Source organism: Cyrtonyx montezumae, unplaced genomic scaffold (assembly GCF_038088225.1).
Source record: "Cyrtonyx montezumae isolate F1298 unplaced genomic scaffold, pur_monq_1.0 scaffold_1, whole genome shotgun sequence".
Taxonomy (NCBI): Eukaryota; Metazoa; Chordata; class Aves; order Galliformes; family Odontophoridae; genus Cyrtonyx; species Cyrtonyx montezumae.
In genome coordinates, this window is record NW_027071825.1 from 14563448 (window position 1) to 14582815 (window position 19368).

Sequence of the window (19368 nt, forward strand, 5' to 3'; positions counted from 1 at the left end):
GGTGGACCTCAGCAGGCTTTCAGATTGAAACAGAACTTGTCTGCAAGGACTTTCCTTTTCTTCCATGCCACACTGTTGTGGTCCTGGTGCTTAGCCTCTGCTGACACCTTAACGGCTGATGAGTTTTCCAAAAACACAGCTCTCTTGCTTTGGCAGTGAGAGGTGCCTTTGCCTTCTGTTTTCAAGAGCGGCTTGTTGCCTTTGGCATGGCTGCAGAGGAGAGGCTGAGGTATGGCAAACCCTTCTGCTGTGGATCTATGACCTTGCAGGAGAGGTTACAGAAACAGCCAAGGGGAACGGCCCTGCGGCCATTGGAGCGTTCTGTCAGAGCTCAATACGCTCCAAAGGTCTGTCCTGAAACTGCTCACTGCAGATGTTTGTGTTCAGTCAGGGCTTTCTTTCCCATGTATTTAAAAACAACAAACAGGCTCTGATGTCTCTGCTTCTGGTGCTGCAAAGAAAGCAAGTCCTCCCAAGAGACCACTTGGTCACAATCCCCAGCTCCTCTGATGGAGGGAAAGGAAAACCTTCATAATGTCTGCCCTGTGAAATTTCCCTGGTGTTCATGACAGCACCTTCCCATCTCCTTACACGGGTCCCCACACGGAGCAGGGCCTGGCACAGCAGCTCCCAGTGGGCTGTACTGGGAGTGAAGCAGCTCTGGGTGCTGACTGTGAAGCGGCATTGGCACACCTAGTGGCTTGCTCCTTGTTTTCTGATTGGAGGCAAATAGCATAAAATACTTGATTTATAATGAGGCCTACTTAATAAACAGCAAATGAAAATGAATACTTACATATAACATGCTGATGCATGGCTGTTGGCTTTGCTGAGCTGCTGCTTTCTGTCCACGGGCTCTGCTCAGCATGAGCAGCTGGAGGTGACCAGAAGGCAACTCATATAGGTGTTTCTGAAATTATTAAAGTGAAGGTGTGCTCAGCCTTCCCCAGAGGCCAGGGGTTGTGGTAAGAGGATGACTAATGTGCTGCTTCTGTGTCATACAGCGGTGTTTCTCTGACACCCCATAGCAGTACCTCACCCGATCACTTCGGTTCACATCCATTTGTTTTTGCACAGGAAGCATCCGTGGCACTCCTCAGCATGAGCCAGTGACCAGCAACGCCTGGTGTGGTGTCACCAGAGCCTTCTGGAGCCACAGCTCAGCCCAGCTGCAGCCGGAGGAGGGAGGAGGAAAGCACAGCCTGGTCAGGTACGGGGCTGGGAGCAGGGCAGGCTGCCAGCTGCTGACATGAAGTGAGGTTGTGAATGGTCCTTAACTTAGAAAAGGCAGAGCTCTGTTCCTTAAGAAGTGTTGTAAATGTCACAGCGTGGTCCGGGAATGACATCTATAGCATCCCTGTGCTTAGCGTGGGTGCGTGCTGTGAGCTCTGTTCTGTATTGGATCAGAGGTGAATGTAAACAGATGTGGCTTTATGCTTTCTGGGATATTTGATTTAGATATTCAGTGTGTGATGCAGCCCAGTGTTTGCCAATACCTGTACCAAGGCTCCGTGTGGGTTGGAAAGAATTGGCTGGGAATGCTTTTAGTGAGTGAGTGAATGTTGAGTGATTTAATATCTTGAATACAGATTTCTTTTTTGTTAAGTGCTAGATTTCAAGGAGCACAAAGTTGTACATTACAGAAAGGTAGCAGGCTGATAAGTTTTGGGACAAAACCAACTGTCAGCTTGCTAACCATGGTTTTGGGTTTTTTTCCTGTCTTTTTTTTTTTTCTTTCTGAGATTCCCTTAACTGTTCTGGGAAACTGGTATTTATTCTTGTATACACATCTTTCAAACTGTCGTGTATCCAGAGGGCTTTGTTGGGCTCATTGTAGATAAAGACAGCCAGAGAAGTTCAAGGTTTTGGTGTACTGTATTCAGCTTTTTTCCTTACATAACTGCACTTTTCAGTTGATGTGGATCTCCTGCTCTGAGTACTGTGTTCTGAAAAGACTCGTGCATATTCTCTGTGCACATTAGAGATTCAGCAACGGGACTACCACTCGTGCTGCTCATACAATAGTTGGGACAACAGCAGCTCACAGTTTACTTTTGGAGGGAAGCATTACCTGAAAAGGCACAGAGATTTTCACCTTGATTGGTACTTTTTCTCCAGAAATATCAGCATCTGTCCCTTGGATTGTCAGAATTTATTATAGCCGCAGATTGATGTCATTTTTTTATTTATACCACATTGAAAAATTAAATTTGTTTAAGAATATTTTTCAAAACAGATCATCTAATGTTTTTGGGGTGGTTTCCAGCTCATTCTGATTATATCTTTCCTGGCGTGGCTAAAAAAGGGGGGGTCTTTTTCTGGCATGGTAACCTTTACTATGTTGTCTTGGGAAATAGGAATTAGCATTTATTTGATTTAACAATTGGCTTCCTGCTTCACAGGGAAGAGATAGTGGTTCACTTGCCTGCAAACATCCCTCCTGTGGAGCGTCTTTGTCAGGGAGTTAGAGGAAAGCTGGTAGTGGCTGGGGAAATAGCTGCATAGCAGGATGAAGAGGGATTACTGAAGCATTACTAGAAAACATATAGCTATGTGCAAGACCTCATGTACTCCACAGACAAGCTGACCTAAATTCTGCAGCCAAGCCTTCTGGTTTCTGCACTGATGGGATGTGGCAGGCTGGATGGATAACCTGCAGCAGATCTGGGTTTTAAAGGGGGAAAAAAAATAGGGCAGGGAATAAATTTATATTTGAGAGTAAACACAGACAGGACTGTCTTTATGACTGTGCTTAATTTGCCTAACACTTGTTTTTTTGTTTGTTTCTTAACCATTAGTTCTCGATTTTAAGTATTTCTCATGTAGTCAGGATGATAAGACTGTGGTTTAAGTATTCTCATTAGGAAGTGTGGAGATGTTCTTTAATCCCAGATTCAAAGTATGTGGAGGGTTTTACCCATTAGAGGCTTTTACAGATGGTTTAGCAAAGAAATGCTAGTATACATCCTATAACAGTGTATCTTTTCAGTAGAGAAGCAGTTAACTGATGTGACACTTAATCATCCCTTGGAGGGTGTGTGGAATTGAATTAGTATTTATTTGCTTGACAAAAAATGGAATAGTATCCATGTATGTTTTGAAACTGTATGTGTATTTGTGAAGGTTATTATACACAAAAGCCCACACAGGAAATGAAATGCCACCTATGTCAAAATAAAGTTGTCGATTCTGACCTGCATGCAGAGCTTTGCTGCTGTTACTGCTTATGGTAGGGCTTGCAGTTTGTTCTACTGCCTCAGACCCGGTGTGATGGCAGTCACTGTTTCCTCCCTTTTTCTGTAGACATAAGCTATACTGATGCAATACTCTCCTTCCCCTCAGCCCTCCCACATGCATGCTTTCTTTTCTGTGCCTCACCACTTCCTCCTGAGGTGCCCCTACGGCAACAAGGGACTTTTGGGCTGGCGCTGCTTCAGCTGGGTCTGAGGTTTATGCACGCAGAAAAAAATTTGCAGCCACTGGAAAGGTTTCTGCAGTAAAGTATTTGCTGGCAGAGTTGAGAAGCCTTCTCCCCGGCGAAAGAGGAGAGATTCTTGACTGATACAACTGAATCAGCAAAACGTTGGTGTGTCGGGGGCTTTACTGTGGAAGTATTCTGGTCTGGTGACTGGGATCAAGTGTGAGTATAGTATATACTATATGTAAATTGATGTCTGGAAACTCATTTCATGAGAACATAAGCTTTAAGCTCTTTTGAATTTAAGAGGAATTTCTGCAGCTGCAGACTCAAGAAGTGCCAGGGGAAATAGCGATATCTTCAAACACAGCTTGTTTATTTTAAATCACATTTCACTGATGTGCTTTTAAAAATAGCTCATTTGCATGAGCTATTTGTTTTACTTTGCACATGTAGCAAGTGGCAGTGCCACTGGAAATAGAATGAAAGGGACCTGAGGAATGCAAAGATTTTCTTGGTTGTTTTCTTCCTTTGTTTCTTGCTGTAGCACCGGTGAGCCGGGCATGCATTGTCCCTCTGTGCAGTGTAAAACAGAATGTTAGCCCTCCAGAGGCAGGAAATTTGAATGGATTTGCTTGGTACACATCAGCTCAGTCTGTGAGCAAACTGTAAGTGTACTGATACCATGCTTCCCGTTCAGAAGTAAGGTGAGTCAGCATGCACTGAGCACCAGGGTCAGCAGTACCAGGAGTCCTTTGTGCTCCATGTGCTGGAGCTGTGAGCCTATGGCAGGAGGGGATGGCAGCAGCAGCTGCTTGCTTTAGAAAATAAAGGGAATATGCTCCCACCACTAGTTTTGACTGTGATTTCCCCAGGGCAGAAATGTGTGCTGAGGAGCTTGTGTGTTTCTAAGTGACCCCAGGCAGGGGGATGGGGCTGGCTTCCCCACCGGTATGCCTACTCCTGTGTTACGTGGCTGTTGATGTCAGCCATGATGTCGGTGTTGGCCGAAGCCTGTGAGGTGCTGGCAGTGCAGTTGCAGCCAGCTTCTGCTGGGTCAGAGCCAATCGCACTGGTTGTTGGAGCCCACAGTCAGGGGGTAGGCAGGGCAGCAGGCAGTGCAGCCTGGGTGGGAGGAGAGGCTGCCGCTCTGCAGCAGTGGATCCTTCAGGTCACGTCCACTGTTGCACTGCGGGCTCTTCCGTGGCTGCACTTGGAGATGTGGTCTGCACAGTGCCCGTTGGCTGCAGCGGACAGCCTTTTCCTCCACAGGCCTCTCCTGGGCTGCAGGGAGATTCTGCTCCATGCCTGGAGCAGCTCCTGCCCTCCTCCTGCGCTGACCTTGAAGGCTGAGGGCTTGTTTATCCCTCATTTTCTCTCTTTTTCTCTCCCAGCTGCTTAATTCCTGTGCTGCCATGGTTTAGCTACAATACTGTGTCACTCTGTTCTCAGCTTTTCCCGGGCTCCTTATAGAAAACTTGTACATTTAAATAAATAATACATTCCTTAGTTTTACTTATTATTTCAGGTGTTGTAGAGTTTGTTTGCAGTTAGAATGTTCTGCTGCCTCTGGTGATTAAATATAATAGACCTGGCTTTTGCTGTCGAATTTCCAAACTTTCCATGCATTTCATGAAGTAACTCTTGCTCGGTGTCTTAATGGAAGCTATCAAAAAGTTTTCTATGCATAATTAGAATTGCTAAGGCATCAGTCTCTTTCCCATGCCCTTACAGTCTCTTTCCCATGCTTCCCCAGGAGCTGGGCAGAGGAGGGTGAGTGGTAGCGCAGAGAGGTACAGGATGAGACAGCAGCATGCATCCAGGAGCATGGGTAGTATATGGGTTTGATGCTGTGGATAGTGCTGTCCTGGGATGTGTACCCGGAGTGAGACAACCTGGCATGTCTGGCTGTTAGCCTAATAAAATAATCAGGCTGCCAGGAACTCCATCATTTTGTTAAGCATCATTGGAGATTTATGGTGTGTTCATTCCTCTTTAATGCATCTGATTTAAGATATGCAAATATGTTTCCAGCATTCTGGCTGTAGTTTTTCTCCTTACAACTCTTGTAGTTTAATTTTTTTTGTTTGTTTGTTTTGCGCTCCTGCTATGTCTAAACCAGAGTTCAATCAGAAGGCAGTATTGGAGGAGAAACTCTGTTTCTTCCACTAAAACCAGCTGTGACTTGTGTCCTTCCTATAATTACTGGAGTTGTACCAAACTAAAAAGCCCTAAACCTGCTTTTTTTAGACATCTGGCTACGTCCTTACAATAATATCCTAATGAGGGGAAGAACTGCTTCTGTTTTCCCTGTATGTTGGATAGACTTACATACATAGCCAGTAGGACTCTGGTGGTTTTTCTACACAGTCACAAGTTTTTCTTGTTTGTGTGGGTTGCTCACATAGCTGTCTTACTAGGAAGAGACAAACACTTGAAATAGAAGAACATGATGAGGCGAGGCTGTCATGTGTTGGGTATATATTTTATGCCTTGCATGCTGAGGCCCTGACCTATAAGTGTTAAGCAGTGATAAACTGCAGTAGCTGCTAGAGGGATTTGGTGTGCAAGAACAACACCTAAAGCAACCTTTAATCCTGTCTCTGAAATGAGCCAGTTTAAAGGTTTCTGCTCCTCTAGGAGGGGTTGGACAAGGTGCTGCCATGCAGTGCGTGGCTGACATGATAGTCAGTGGCCAGTTCCTTGACCTGATAATTGATTTAGTTACCTTATTTGACCTGTGTTTTTCTGCAAGTGTTGCAGTAATTATTTTGAGTATGCATTAATTTTTTCAGAGTCAATATAACAAGAAAAGCCACAGTCACTAATAATATCTGAAAACAACAAAAAAGTAAAAGACTAGAAAGCCCCAGCAACGAGTTATAATCTGGTCAACAAGAGAGCTGCTTGCAACAAAAGGCACTTGCTAAAGGGGAGATGGTTTAGGAAAACCTGAGAGCTATCTTAGATTTTTGAATGAGGACAAAGGTGTTCTTTCTGACTAAATGCTCGCAGTAGCCCTTTGGGTTGGTGTTGCTTCTAACATTAAATGGCTTGACTTTCACATCTTGTCACAAAAGGCCTTGGGGCATTCTTAGCTTTCTGGATGGTTTGATCAAAGATGATGGAACTAGGCAGGCTAAGGGGTCAAGGCATTTTAGAAAGAGATCCTCATGAAAAACAACTCAGTGACCTTTTTGAGTTGGAGGTGTCCTCAAGATAAGTTGTTTCTGATTGATCTGAGGCCAGGGATATGAGTGGCTCTTGCTTATTGAATGTACTGAACATGGGTTTATGTGTGTAGGGTTAAAAGGCCGTGTGGGTCAGCACTTGTTGAAGGCATTTTCTGAAGCTGGAATGGGTTAGACATTGTTACTGTGTCTCTTGTTAGTGTTTTGTTTTGTTTTTTAATATCATCTACCGAAGTAAACAGGTATGTAGGAGATGGACATGTTTTCGTTCAATGTGACTGGAAGTTACACCAGCAATGTGCAACTTGTTTTTAGAGCAGTCACAGACCAGACCTCAGGAGCTGACTCACTGCTGTTTTGTAAGCAGGGTTCGCCTTTCTTTCATGTGATTCTGAGTTTTTCCATTCCCCAGTCCATGGCAATTTAGAACTTCCCTAAGTGTGCTGGTGTCAGAAAGCCTGCTTCCTAGCTCGGAGTCTCATCCTGTCTGCATGGTTTGTACTCAGCCCGATTGATTCCAGTAAACCCAACATGTTGTTGTTTTGTTTCTTTATAGATGTGCCTTTTCAGGTTGTGCTACAAGGGCATTTTCCCTGTAGCTGTGTAACATGATGGTTAAGAAGTGACTATTAATCTATTTTATTTTTATTTTTTTTGGGGGGGGGGTACTGTATTTAGTTTGTTACTGTTATTGTCTTACATCTGTAGGTTTGTTTTCAGTTTTCCCTATATAATGATTGAAACTTTTTTGTCTTACATGCTGAATGAGTCATTTAGACTGAATTTATGTTTTTTATCGGGGTTGCTTTGTTGGGATACTGTGGGAGGGTGCGACTGGGCAAAATGGAAGGAATGGGGGGACATGCCTCTGTACAGTTTGAGCATTCAAGTTACAATTTCTGCTGTGCAGCACACCTTGAATTATCACACTGGAGTTCATTGAGTTTCAGAACCTCTGAAGCTTATTCTTATGCTGTGGTAGCACTTTATTTGCAGTAGTACAGGTATTTTCCCATTATTTGTAGTAACTTCTTATTGCTTCCTTTTACTTGGTTCAATTCACTTATTTTTTTTACTGGCAACTTAGGAGAAGTTAAGGTGCCAGAAATCTTCAGCTCTGTCATCTTTGTGTTTAACTAATAGCTTTTCTGAAAGTAGCTCTGCACAAGTGTGTAAATCATGCTCCCAACAGGTCGGCTACCTTTAGTTCTTGTAGCTTTGCTAGAGCAAAGTAAGGAGGCCTAATTGTTTTAAATGATGTTACCATAGAACTTACGTGGCTGTGAAACTGATGAATGTCATGTGAATTTCACATTACTTATGTATGATTGCAATTGAGGACATCAATATGGGTTGCCAGTGGAGATATTCCCAGGGAAGCTATACATGAGAGACAAAAGGAGAGAACCCAACAGATTATTTGTTTATTTAATCCTGTTTCTTCCATTCCACGGTAGTTACAGTAGAAGGGGAAAATGGAAGCCATCCTGATGGAAGAAGGGTGGAGTGATACCACTTTTTCTGATATTAGCCTTGAGGCTGGGGAGAGAAGAGAAACTATAGGAAGCTTTTCACTTCCTGGGAGGAGTTTCACATCTGACACTGATAAGTGGGACGCTGATAGGAAGGCATCAGGCTGTAGAAAGGCAGCACCTTCCTGCCGTGGCTGGACTTCGTTCTGGGTGTTCCTGCAGGAAACTCCACCCTCATTCCCTATCTGTCTGGTATGTTTTCTAAGCCTTGATGCTGTTCTCTTGTTATTGCTGGCAAAGAAACTCAGTGTGTGTGGGAGATATGCAAATGTGTTGCAGCGTTCTGATATAATTTTAGTGTAGGAAAAGAGCAAGCTCAGTACATAGGTGTCTCCAACAGAGCTTCAGTCATACAGCTGAGTTTACAAAATAGAGCTGATAACTCTGAAAAAAGGTTTAGATGGATGTGGAGTATAGGATCAAGCTCTTAATTCCGTAAACATAAAAAGCAACTCCTGTCAAGTCATCTTTCCATAATGCTTAAATTCCCTTATAGACAATTGGAACTGTCTGCGTGAGTAAAAGAATGGCTTATTTAATGACATGTTATTGAGGATTTCTGGTGATGTGAATTTTCTCATTGCTTCCAGTGCGTGCCATCACCAGGAGTGTACGAGTGTACTGCTTTTGCTGTGAATAACTGAGGCAAGCCTTGTTTCTCTCAATATAAAAATTATAAGTATTGGTTTTCCTTTTTTTTTTTTTTAATATTATTTTTAGAGTCAGTGAGAACACGATCTTTCCATGGGAGGGATAAATGAACCACCTAATATTCTTTTTCATACCCAGATTTAAGTATTGCTTTCGGGATGGCGATGCACCGCTGGAATTGCTGTCTTCTTGTAACAATTTAGACTTTGGTAAAGAAAGTAGATGAATCACTGCAGAAATCTAACGACTGAAAAGATTGATTAATAATTAATTTAAAAACAAGACGACCTTTCCTTTGTGTCCCAGATTTCAGCCACTCAGAAGATTCTCGTGTAGTTTAGCGTTTGAGCGCTGTGGATGTGTTTGTTTTGATGGCTTTCCCTACACTGCAAATGTTGTTTTTCCTTTGCTTTTATTTATGCATTATTTATAAAGATATAAATGTCAAATTCATTCTGAGTGCTTCCATGAGGTTATGACACCTTGAAAGAGCCAACGTGACGCCCATTATTTTGAGTATGAGCATGAAGGTTTGTCTTACTTGTTTGCGAATGTTTTTGGGTGGCACTGGCACACTGGTTGCTTCCTGTCTTAGTCCTGTTCTTCAGTGTTCACATGCTTTTGCATGCAGTTCCATCTGTTTTCCCTCATCAAACATATCTTTTGACAGGTTTGTGTTGAGCTGGGCTTCAGCAGGAAAGCCTAGGTCTGTGGTGCCTGTTTGCCTTTATGCTGGTTTGTGGTAAAACTGGGAAACTCTGCAGACTGCAGTGTTAACCTGACAGGACGACTTGAAACTGGCCCTTTGAATTCAGTTAAATTAGCTTAAATAATCTTGACTTCAGTTTTTCAGCTGCAGTGGGCCAAAGACAAGGGGTCAATTCAAACCAATTCATCAAAGGACAGAAGCTTCAGTGTCCTTTCAGAATCCTTTCAGATGTACTCAGAGTGCTTCTGCCTGAGGCAGACCTTTGATTTGAGGTACTCATGTGACTGATCCTAGAAGAGGCAGTAAGCTGAGTTTTGTCTTTCTTTCAATTTTTAATTGTCCTGTGCTGGGCACTTTTGATATAGAATATTGAATGTCTTGTGTGCGTGGTGGACATAGGCAAAGGCATTTGTTTGCTGATGGTGTACAACAGAAACATTCTCCAACTTTCTTTAACTTACCTATAAATGTAAAGAATGAATTAAAATCTGTAATAATTTTAATTTGGGTTGTTGCTATTGTTCATAATTTACACCTAAAATGCTTTGTGTTTGCAGTTCAACAGTTCTTCGTGTCATTAAATCCTCAATTATGTCCAGGCTATAGTCTTCTGACCTAACTCCTCTAAAAAGGGAGATTCCTGTCAGATGTTTGGCACTGAGATGTAGCTACAACCTTCTGGTGTTTGTATTTATGGCTGTTCATCTTGTCAGATACACAGGGTGCAGCAACTTCTCAAGGCCTGAGTTTGTGAAGAGTTGTGAATGTCTTCCAGCTTACAGAATGAGAGGCACTTCAGCCTGCTTTAACCACGATCTTCAGTTTACCTTAGTCAGAAGTTAAGATTTAGTTGCAGTGCTGTATGAATTCTTCATATAATACATTGTGTTTTGTACAGCATTACCATGAGTAGAGTGAAAAGGAAAGGGAGAGGGTGCAAACTGTTTTGCAAGCACAGCATTGCAATTAAACTCCAGTTTGTAAAAGCAACTGTTTTGTCTCGATAATAAACGACAACTTGCCTCAGAACAAAGGAAAAAAAGAAAAGTTGTGTTAAATGGAATGGAGGTGGGGAAGATGAAGGGCTCTTAGCTGCAGGGAATTATCCTCAATTTTATCTATGAAACTAGAACTTGAACACTTTTGTAGGTAAATGCCATGTGCTGGGCTGAGCAGGTGTTCACCCACTGGGTCTCAGAGGGAGGGCAGGGGAGCAGTGTGCTCTTTGGGATGCTGGGAAGCACTGGATGACTTCTTGGCTTCATGAAGATAAAACCTGTCCTGGTGACAGAACGGTCAGGGAGGTTTGACAAGAGGTGGGAGGGGAGAAGTATTTTTGCATTGTGGAAAGAAGAAGCGAGATCTGAAATTCACAGCCTGACATTTCTGAACATATAAAGAAAGCCAAAGGAAGCTGGTGGGTGCTGGCCCAGAGCTGATTTGCTCCCTTTTGTCAAGTTATGCAGACAGGACAGCAAGGAAGCTTGGTCCAGGGAGTGCAGAGCAAAAAAAAAAAAAAAAAAAAAGCAAACAGAATTAACATTACAAAATAAATTACAGAGGCAATGCTTTTGCATTACATTTTGGTAACTTTTATAACCATTTATCTCCTTCTAATTATTTCACTTGTGAATTGATAATATGTGAGAGTTTATTTGTTTTTAATGAACTGCAAATAGTTTGTTCCTGTAAGTTCTCAAGGCTGACTCCACGAGCATTACTTGTCATGTGGAATCACATGAATCAAGAAATCCCAGACAGTAAGCCTGCCTGCATTATCTAACACTTGCCTTTCTCCTGTTCTTGTCGCGGTTGTTTTAGCTGTGGTGATGAGAAACCTCTTTGATGATCATTCAGCCTGACTGCTCTTGTATGTTTTGGTGATGGGGGTAACAAAGCCTGTGACTTTATCCAGGAAAATATAATACTCTAAAATATTCCTTCATCTTTTCTAATGGAATCATTTTTCCCTAGTATATTTGCGTTAATGGCATTTGGCTTCTAGTTAACAAATACAGTGCCCTATAAAAATGATTGGTTGTTAGGTTTGGATTGGTTCCTATGGTGCCTCTAGTGCTGCAGCTTTTGCTGGCTAGCTGTGACTATGTTCATGTGCACAACAGAGTTGTTTACATGCTTGGAATATGCTAGAGGCAAGGAGAAAGGAATGGCCTTAACGTGATGCAGCTAGATGCTCTGTGGGGGAGGCCTCGGCTGTTTGTAACAGGATCAAATGTTGGTCAGTGTTTTGGGGAGAATCAGGTTACTATTTATTAGAAACTTTAAGACTCATATATTGCATATTTTCCAGCCATCCTTAAAATCTTGTATTTCTGATCCAGTCGAGGAACATGTCACGCTCCTGTTTTTTTGAACTCTAAGTGTCAGTGGTGCCCAGTTGAAGCATTTATCCAAACCACTCCTGTTTGGCTCTGGCTGCCTCTCAAGGCCACCTTTGGTACAAGAATGAGGAGATCCAGGTTTTCTTCCATGAAAAAACCCTGTGATTGCAGTGTTGAGGGCACTGCTGGAACATTGTGATTACTGTTGGGTTTGTTTTAAAGGCAGCTGTGAGGATGCATGGGCTCTGTAGAATAAGAAAACAGCTATTCTAACGTCAAGCCATCAGAATGAGAAAATGGCTTATCCCTCACTGCAAGGTATAAAAGCTGGAAGGAGAGGATGGAAGGAACAGCTCTAGAAGACTGGAGAAAACAGCTGAAAACCTCCTCCTCTCCCTCCAGAGCTATTTTCTGTCAGTGACAAAACTGTGGGATGAGCAAAGCTGATTTATATCTGCAGCAGGTCGTGGCTGTGATCTGAAAATGTATCCTCAGGAAAAACAGCAAGTGCCTGTCTGCGTGGGAGGGAGCACACCAAATCGAGTCAGCTGGCACTGAACCTGGAGTTCCTGTTCACTCTGGTTTCTGCCATCTTCCAGGTGATGCTTAAAATCTCCCAATAAGGGCCTTAAATCACGCTGCATTCTGCGCTAGGCTGTGCTCAGCCTGTCAGCTGTTGGGTGGCAGGCTGGGCTTTCAGCAGGGCAGGTCATGAGAGGAAGGAGCTGGGGGATGCAGCTTGCAGGGAAGGGGTGGGAATGGAGAGGGCAGGAATGGAGAAATCTTGGAAAATTGTGTCGGAATAAGAGGCTTTTAGAACTAAGGCTAGGTGCCTATTGGAAATTCCTTCTCTGAAACAAACCTGGCAAATACACAGCCTTGAATTCATTTACCACAATTTGAGCTAGTTTCTACAGTTGTGTGATTTCTTGCATTCTTAGGCTGGTTTGGTGTTGAACCAGCAACGTGGCGCATTGTGTTGTCTGGGCCCATTTCCCAGGGGAGGTATTTTGAATGGTTATTCCCCTGTAAATCCAGCATGTGGTTCTGGAGTTAAGGGCTTGCCTTCACATGCCATTGAGCGATTATTCAAGTCAGCCCAAGGTGTGAATTTCACATGGATTGATTTACATCCCAGGCAGAATAATTGAGTTACTCCAGTTCTGAACAAGAACCCACGAAGAGGGTCTAAAGCAGTTTAACCAATTCATTTTTTAATTTATATGCTCTTTGTCTCTTAAGAAGTAATCCAAAATACTTTGCACAGACAAGGCTCAAAGTGGATTATGTTACATAGGAAGGCTGTTCATAAGGATTTGGGAAGGTTTATGTTGACGTAGAAGCATTACTACTCAAGAATAGCACTTACATTTTAAAGGCGCTCTGTTCTTTCATCTGAATTTAATGTTCAGGCAACTCCTTCTGGCTCAGCTAACCTTAAGCAGAAATTATGAGAGGAATGTGGACTGACTTCAGTCTTTGCAACAGACCTTTGAAACATTGTTATGACTTCTTAAAACCATCATTCTCAGTGTGATTACTGAGAGTTTCAATTGAAACTTCTCATGTTGAATCTTTCTTAGTGTACAGAATGCTGGGTTCCTGTAAGAATTTCTGAGGTGATGGAGAAGAAGATAGAGGAAGTTGGATAAGTAAAAACCCTCCTGGACTCACAGCCCAAACTGAGATTCTTTTCATCCCTCAGAAAGATGTTTAGATATCTAGACAGTAGAAAAAGGTTTAAAGTTTTGATATTGTGCTTTTGGCAGCATGGATAGTTATGTTTACCTTCAAGCCTGAGAGCAGCAGTCAGCAGAATCCAGCACAGGGAGTGTGTGCTTCACAGCCTGAGCTGTCTGAGCAGACTGATGGCTTTGAATGCTTGCTGCCTAACATTGGGGTAATTTGTTGCAGAAGGTGTGGACAGGGCTCTCCATTTTGCTTATCAGTGTACTGCTGCAGTCTGTTTTCCCCTCCTTCACCTTCCCTCCCCTTCTTCTGTTTTAATAGGAAGGGTGAAAGACTGTATTACAGTATGAATTTTTCGTTTGTCATTTTCGGTTGTGCAAAATAAGCTGTGGTGTCTGTGCAGCAGCAGCTAGGTTATTTTCTTTTGGGTTACTGAGTGCAGGCTATTGGTAAACATAATGGATTTCTGCTCTAACAAAATGCTTGTAAGTAGGTGCTTATGGCTGTTATGTGAGACTCTGGAGTATGTGGAGGAGTCCATACTTGCTGCAGTACAGAATTATCTCTATAGGCTATCACCATGCTTCTAGGATTCATTGGATATGAATAGTTAGCATGTTTATTTAAATCAAGTTATGCTGGGGACTGGAAGATTCTGAGTGTTTTTCCTACTATAGTGGCAATTACAAAACCAAATGTTGTGGTTTCCTTGCTGAATATATTAAGTTTTATTGCCCTGTTAAAGACTTGGTCCTAGAGGCTAAGGATTGATTCTGTACTAAGGTTTAATCCACTGCATGTGCAAATCTGGGCAGAGGGCGGATGCTTCTCCCTTGGGTGAATTAGGAATATTTCATCTACACGCAGAGTGGTGTGCTTTGTGTTGTCTTTCTTCTCTACTGAGACTTCCGCACAGTAGTTTCTGTGGTAGCGCTGCACTGGGAATAGGACTGAGGCCAGTTCCTTTTGCATCGTTCATCAGAAGAGCAGCAGATGGCTGGGTAATGTGCACAAGCTTTTAACCTGGTCAGGCTGGTGAGGAAGGGCCTGAAAGTGTACGCTGTCTACTTTGGTTGACTCATCAAATTGGTGACTTGCTGAATGCATTACCTTTACAGTTAAAGAACAGGACAAACAAATACAGATATTTTTTTTCCAATTCTTTTTTGTTAGGTGTCTGAAGTGGCTAACCATCAAACATACAGAGTTGCCTCCCTTTGTGCATTCTTGTTGCTTTTGTGTTGTTACTCCCAACATACTTATGTACAGGATTGATAAACAGAAGCAACCCCAAAGAAATATATACTTGATGTCTCAAAAAAGAATACCTGTGAGAAAGTTGAACTTAGTGATCGTTACTTTAGGAAGAAAAGCGGGAATGGAAAACAAAGATCTCTGAGAGTACTTGAAATGGCCAAAAAGCTGAAATTCTGTTTAAGAAAAGAGAAGGGGGGGAAAAAAATACAACCAACCAAACCCAACTGTGCTAACATCCCTCTTGCTTCTGGGCACATCTAGACATTTCAAAGCATAATAATGACTGTGAAGAGGACAATGGATCAATGAGAATCAATGAAATTGGAAATTAGGAAGTAAGGGACTTAACTCTGCTTCTATTTTACATTTTAAGCATTAGGAGACATAATTCAAATTACTAGATGAAGATAATAAAACAGATCATGCAAAAAAAAAAGTATAAGTATCTATTAATGCTCCTTTATCTTTATGAAGGTGCAGAATGTGATATTGTGCTATTCTAACAGAAGACGAGTTTCTTTAAATCCATCATAAGAATCTGATAACTTCTAGGGATAGACATGCAAATGAGCAGCACTGTAACTCAGCTGTTAAAAATAGTGTACTGAACAGTTTGTGGGCCTGCAGACAACAGTCTTTTAATAACCATTGACATAGAGGGTCTTAAAATTAACAGTGTCGAAGTAGAGAAGGGGAGGGTGGGTGACTGCGTTAGTTGTGTTCTGAATAGGCTGATGTTAATCCTCATCAAGGTACTGGAAAAACTAAAGCAATGTTCAGTTGATTAAAAACAACCCAAAACATTAGACAGTCTAATGCCAGTCTATATCACTTCATGGGAAATGCATCTTAGTGACATGCTGGAAGCCAGGTTTGACTTGGGAGAGGGATCTGCATGAGATATAATACAGCTTCTCCTTCCAAAGGCATGTGATACACCTGCAGTGAGATGGTCCTTCCCTAGCAGGCCCCTGCTGCTCCCTGCCTCCTTCCTTCTACCTGTAGTTCCCTTCATCAACAACAGCTGGGCTAGCCAGCTTGGACTTCAGCATCCCCCTTCGAGGCTCCTGTCTGGGCACGTTAGTGCTGTGTGCTATTGCAGAAGTAAATGAATTAAGAACTGACTAACTGGCATTTAACAGTTAGTCACTGGTGGTGAATCATTATCAAATGTGAATGCTTCCAGAAATCTGTTTTAAGGGGTTGAAATGAGGCCAAACTCTGAACCTTTTCATCATGTGTCTGGAGACAGGACAGGGTCTGTGCTGATAGAGCCAGCATGCCATGTCGCTGTAGGCAGTGGACAAGGCCATTTATTCAGAGGATTTTGCACACTGGGTGTGTGAGTGAGTAGGAGCAATGGGCAGCAGGAGATGGGAGCAGTGCTGGAGTTGTGTATGTTTCTGGAGTTGAAGCAGCTTCTTTTTACAGAACGCTGGAACAGGCTGCCCAGAAAGGTTGTAGAATCTCCTTCTCCAGAGATATTCAAAATCCACCTGTTGGAAGAGCAGGGGTTGGAGCTAGATGATTTCCAGAGTCTCTTCCAACCTCTACTAATCTGTGGTTCTGTGGAATTATGTTAGGCAAACAAAGGTTTGATGTACAGTTTAACTTGGCTTTAGTAATTCATAAATAGAAATATAGCAAAACCTGAAAAGTAAAATGTTCCTCATATGCTGAAACAGCAGCTGACATTGCTTGATAGTATATATTGTATATATGTGTTTATACATGTGAAGTGTATGCATGGATGGCATCTCCAATAGATATTCTTACGTTCTGAGAGCCATGGCAGAAACTATGGTCTGCAAGTGTTTGTGAAGATCCTTAACCTTATGGTATGTCATCTTAGGGACTTATGCAATGAAGTAATTCCTGTATGCAAGGTGGATGAACTTGTGTGCAACAGTGTATGAACCATGTTCTGCACATGGAGCAGGTCCTCCTTACATCTAACCAGGTTTGGTATCTTTGTGCTGCTCTTCTCTTGCAGGGTAGTATGTCTGATCTTTCTGCTCCTTTTGGAGTGGCAGGTGGAGTGACAGAAACGTGTAGAATGAGTGGAGTAAGTGCAGTGGGAGGCCTTTGAGGAATTAGATTTTTTGTTTTGATCCAAGTTTTTTTCCATAGTGGATGGTTAACCTCTGGACCTCTCCGCCACATGATATCATTGTGGGTAAGTGTTAATTTGATTCTAGAAAGGATTAGTGATCTCAGAGAATGAAATAGTTTGTAAATTTTTGTAAATAATGTGAATATATAAATTTTTGTTTTAAGGTTTAAAAACAATTGGTAACAGTGAGGTCTAACATAGTGGACAGATTATAACTGTTTACTAGGAAACTTAGTTCTCTGTAACATCTGTTTCTAGCTACTTTCAACAACAGGAACTGGTGATTCACAGATCTGTTTCTAAATTTAATTTGAGAAGGAGCGTAGTGGTGGCTGCAGGAACACTAAGAGTGTGTGTATGAAGAGGAGCTAGTGATAAAGGCAGAACTCACCCTGCATGAAATGTGTCATGGTGCCTCTGTCTGCAGGGCACAGATGCTGATACACAAACAAGTTACTTGCATCAGAATAACAAACTGGCTCTGAGCGTTCAGCTTTTTGGTGATATACTTGTACAGTACCACTCCATTGTATTTAAAGTAATTGACCTACATTAAAAATGCACAGTCTTTATTTTGGAGATTGATGTCTTTAGAAGTGAACGAAGGAAAGGGAGTGAAACAACAAGATTTAAGATGTGGAAGGAAGAAGGCTTGGCTGTGGTTTTTGATAAGCAAAAGTTTTCAGTTTCCTTTATTAGCTGCCTCCTGGCATTTGCTTTGGAGAAAACTATCTTTTCTTAAATGGAGTTAGTAATGTTTCCAGCTTTTTTGCCCTACCTTTTTTTTCCTTTCTTTTTTTCCCCTCCCAAGGGTACATGCAGGCATGTACATGCACAAACATAGCTTTGTTTATGGCAATTGCATCTGGTAGCTAATAATGGGCAGAAAAACCTTGTCAGGCAGGTATAGGCACAGGTATAATGCCTTGTAAGGGTTTACCATTTCAGCAAATGCAGGACATCAAACCCTCCAGCCTCTCTGTCCTCCCAGGCAGGAATGGTTATTTTGTGGTCGTGCCGTTCCTGGTCGAATACGGGATCCATGAGGGGACTTTCTTTGACAGAAAGTGCAAGGATGAAATGAACAGTTCAGTAGTGATACCTCCTTAGGCTGCCTGTCTAGCTTGGAATGGTACTCCTCTGTTAAAGCAATCAAGTAGGGAAGCTGGAATGGTGTTGAAGTCATAGATACTCTGAAGTGCTGCATCAAGAATCAGGGGCTGAGTGTGATGTTTTGTGGCTCTTGAAGGCTGCATTTCTCCCTGCATGCAGTCACTCTGACACAAGTTAAATTCTTTGTTGCAGAAAGCGCTAAATATTTTGAAATGCCAAGTCTACAGCACAAATGATATGCTGGAGCAAAAGACTCCTGTGGGATTTTTTTTATGAGATGGATTTTATTTGTTAAATGGATTTTCAGTAGTTGTTCAGTACATGGTATTGTATTGCTTGCGTGATGTCTTACAGTGTCACTGGTCTGATCTGGTCTGTGATGACTGCATAAATTGCATCGTTTGCTAACTGGAAAGATGGCTGGATCCAAGAGCCATTTGTGTGTGCATGTATTTTATAGTGTGTAATTGTAAATTAAAGATATTCAGTTAATGACAAAGACGAGCGATATTCATGGTTCTTGGTGTTCTTGTCAGCCCACAGGAGTTCCAAGAGTCGAAGGAGATCACAGAGGAGGCTGAATTTGCTTTTGTATTTTGTTTGTGAGCAGGAAGTAATGAAATAAGTTATGTAGTCTAAGACATCTTGAAAATCGAGACTTTTAAGTGCTCTTTGGGCTTCAGCCAAGGAACGTGCTTCTGGCACTTTGATTTTGTGTATTAGAAGAAAGAAAACACTAGAAATCCCTTGGTTTTAATTTAAGGGGAAATAACTGTACTTTGCTACTATACGTTGGCCATGTTGGTTTCTAGCATACCATGTGGTTTTCAGTGACTTAAATTACTAGGAAGAAATAGTTTGGCCTGTGTTGATGGGTGAGATGGTGTTACATTTGGCTGGGAGACCTTGTGTAGGAGCTGGAGGAACAAACCTGCGGTCTGTTGTGGTTTTGACAGTGACAGCTGTCTTAGGGCAGGCTGGCAGCTGTAGCCTGGGTGTAATGGGAGAATCTGAGTTTATGCTGACGGTCCCTTGCTGACCTTTGCCTTCCTCAATAGAGTTATAGGGCTGCTAATTGTAAAGCTAAAATGCAAGCTTAACATTGAGAGCTTGATTTTTTTTTTTAAAGGTTAAGCCTATGCTTTTGCTCACTGCAATAGAACTTTCATTTTGATTCTGTGTTAGACAGTGAGGGGGTAGAAGTATTTTTATTCAGATCTCTGTTCAAATTGCAGCTATTCACAAACAGCAACTCGGAAGAAAGAAGTCATTGTATGTAACTGGCTAATTTCAAATGTGCCATCATCACACTTTGTGTGTGTACTGACTGAAGGCAGTAAAGATTCCTTAATA

The 19368-nt window shown here is 42.2% G+C and overlaps 1 protein-coding gene across 3 annotated transcripts in view; it reads left to right on the forward strand.

The window, feature by feature from the left end:
- Positions 1-19368, forward strand: part of LRRC8D (leucine rich repeat containing 8 VRAC subunit D) — a 46314-nt gene that overhangs the window by 8140 nt on the left and 18806 nt on the right. The window contains exon 2 of one of the 3 annotated variants that reach the window (XM_065741343.1): positions 1078-1210. The gene's annotated coding sequence lies outside the window, so the exon portion shown is untranslated. Of the gene's footprint in view, positions 1-1077; positions 1211-8264; positions 8334-8634; positions 8656-19368 lie in introns of those variants that run through there. The other 2 variants (XM_065741350.1, XM_065741359.1) reach the window with 2 other exon arrangements.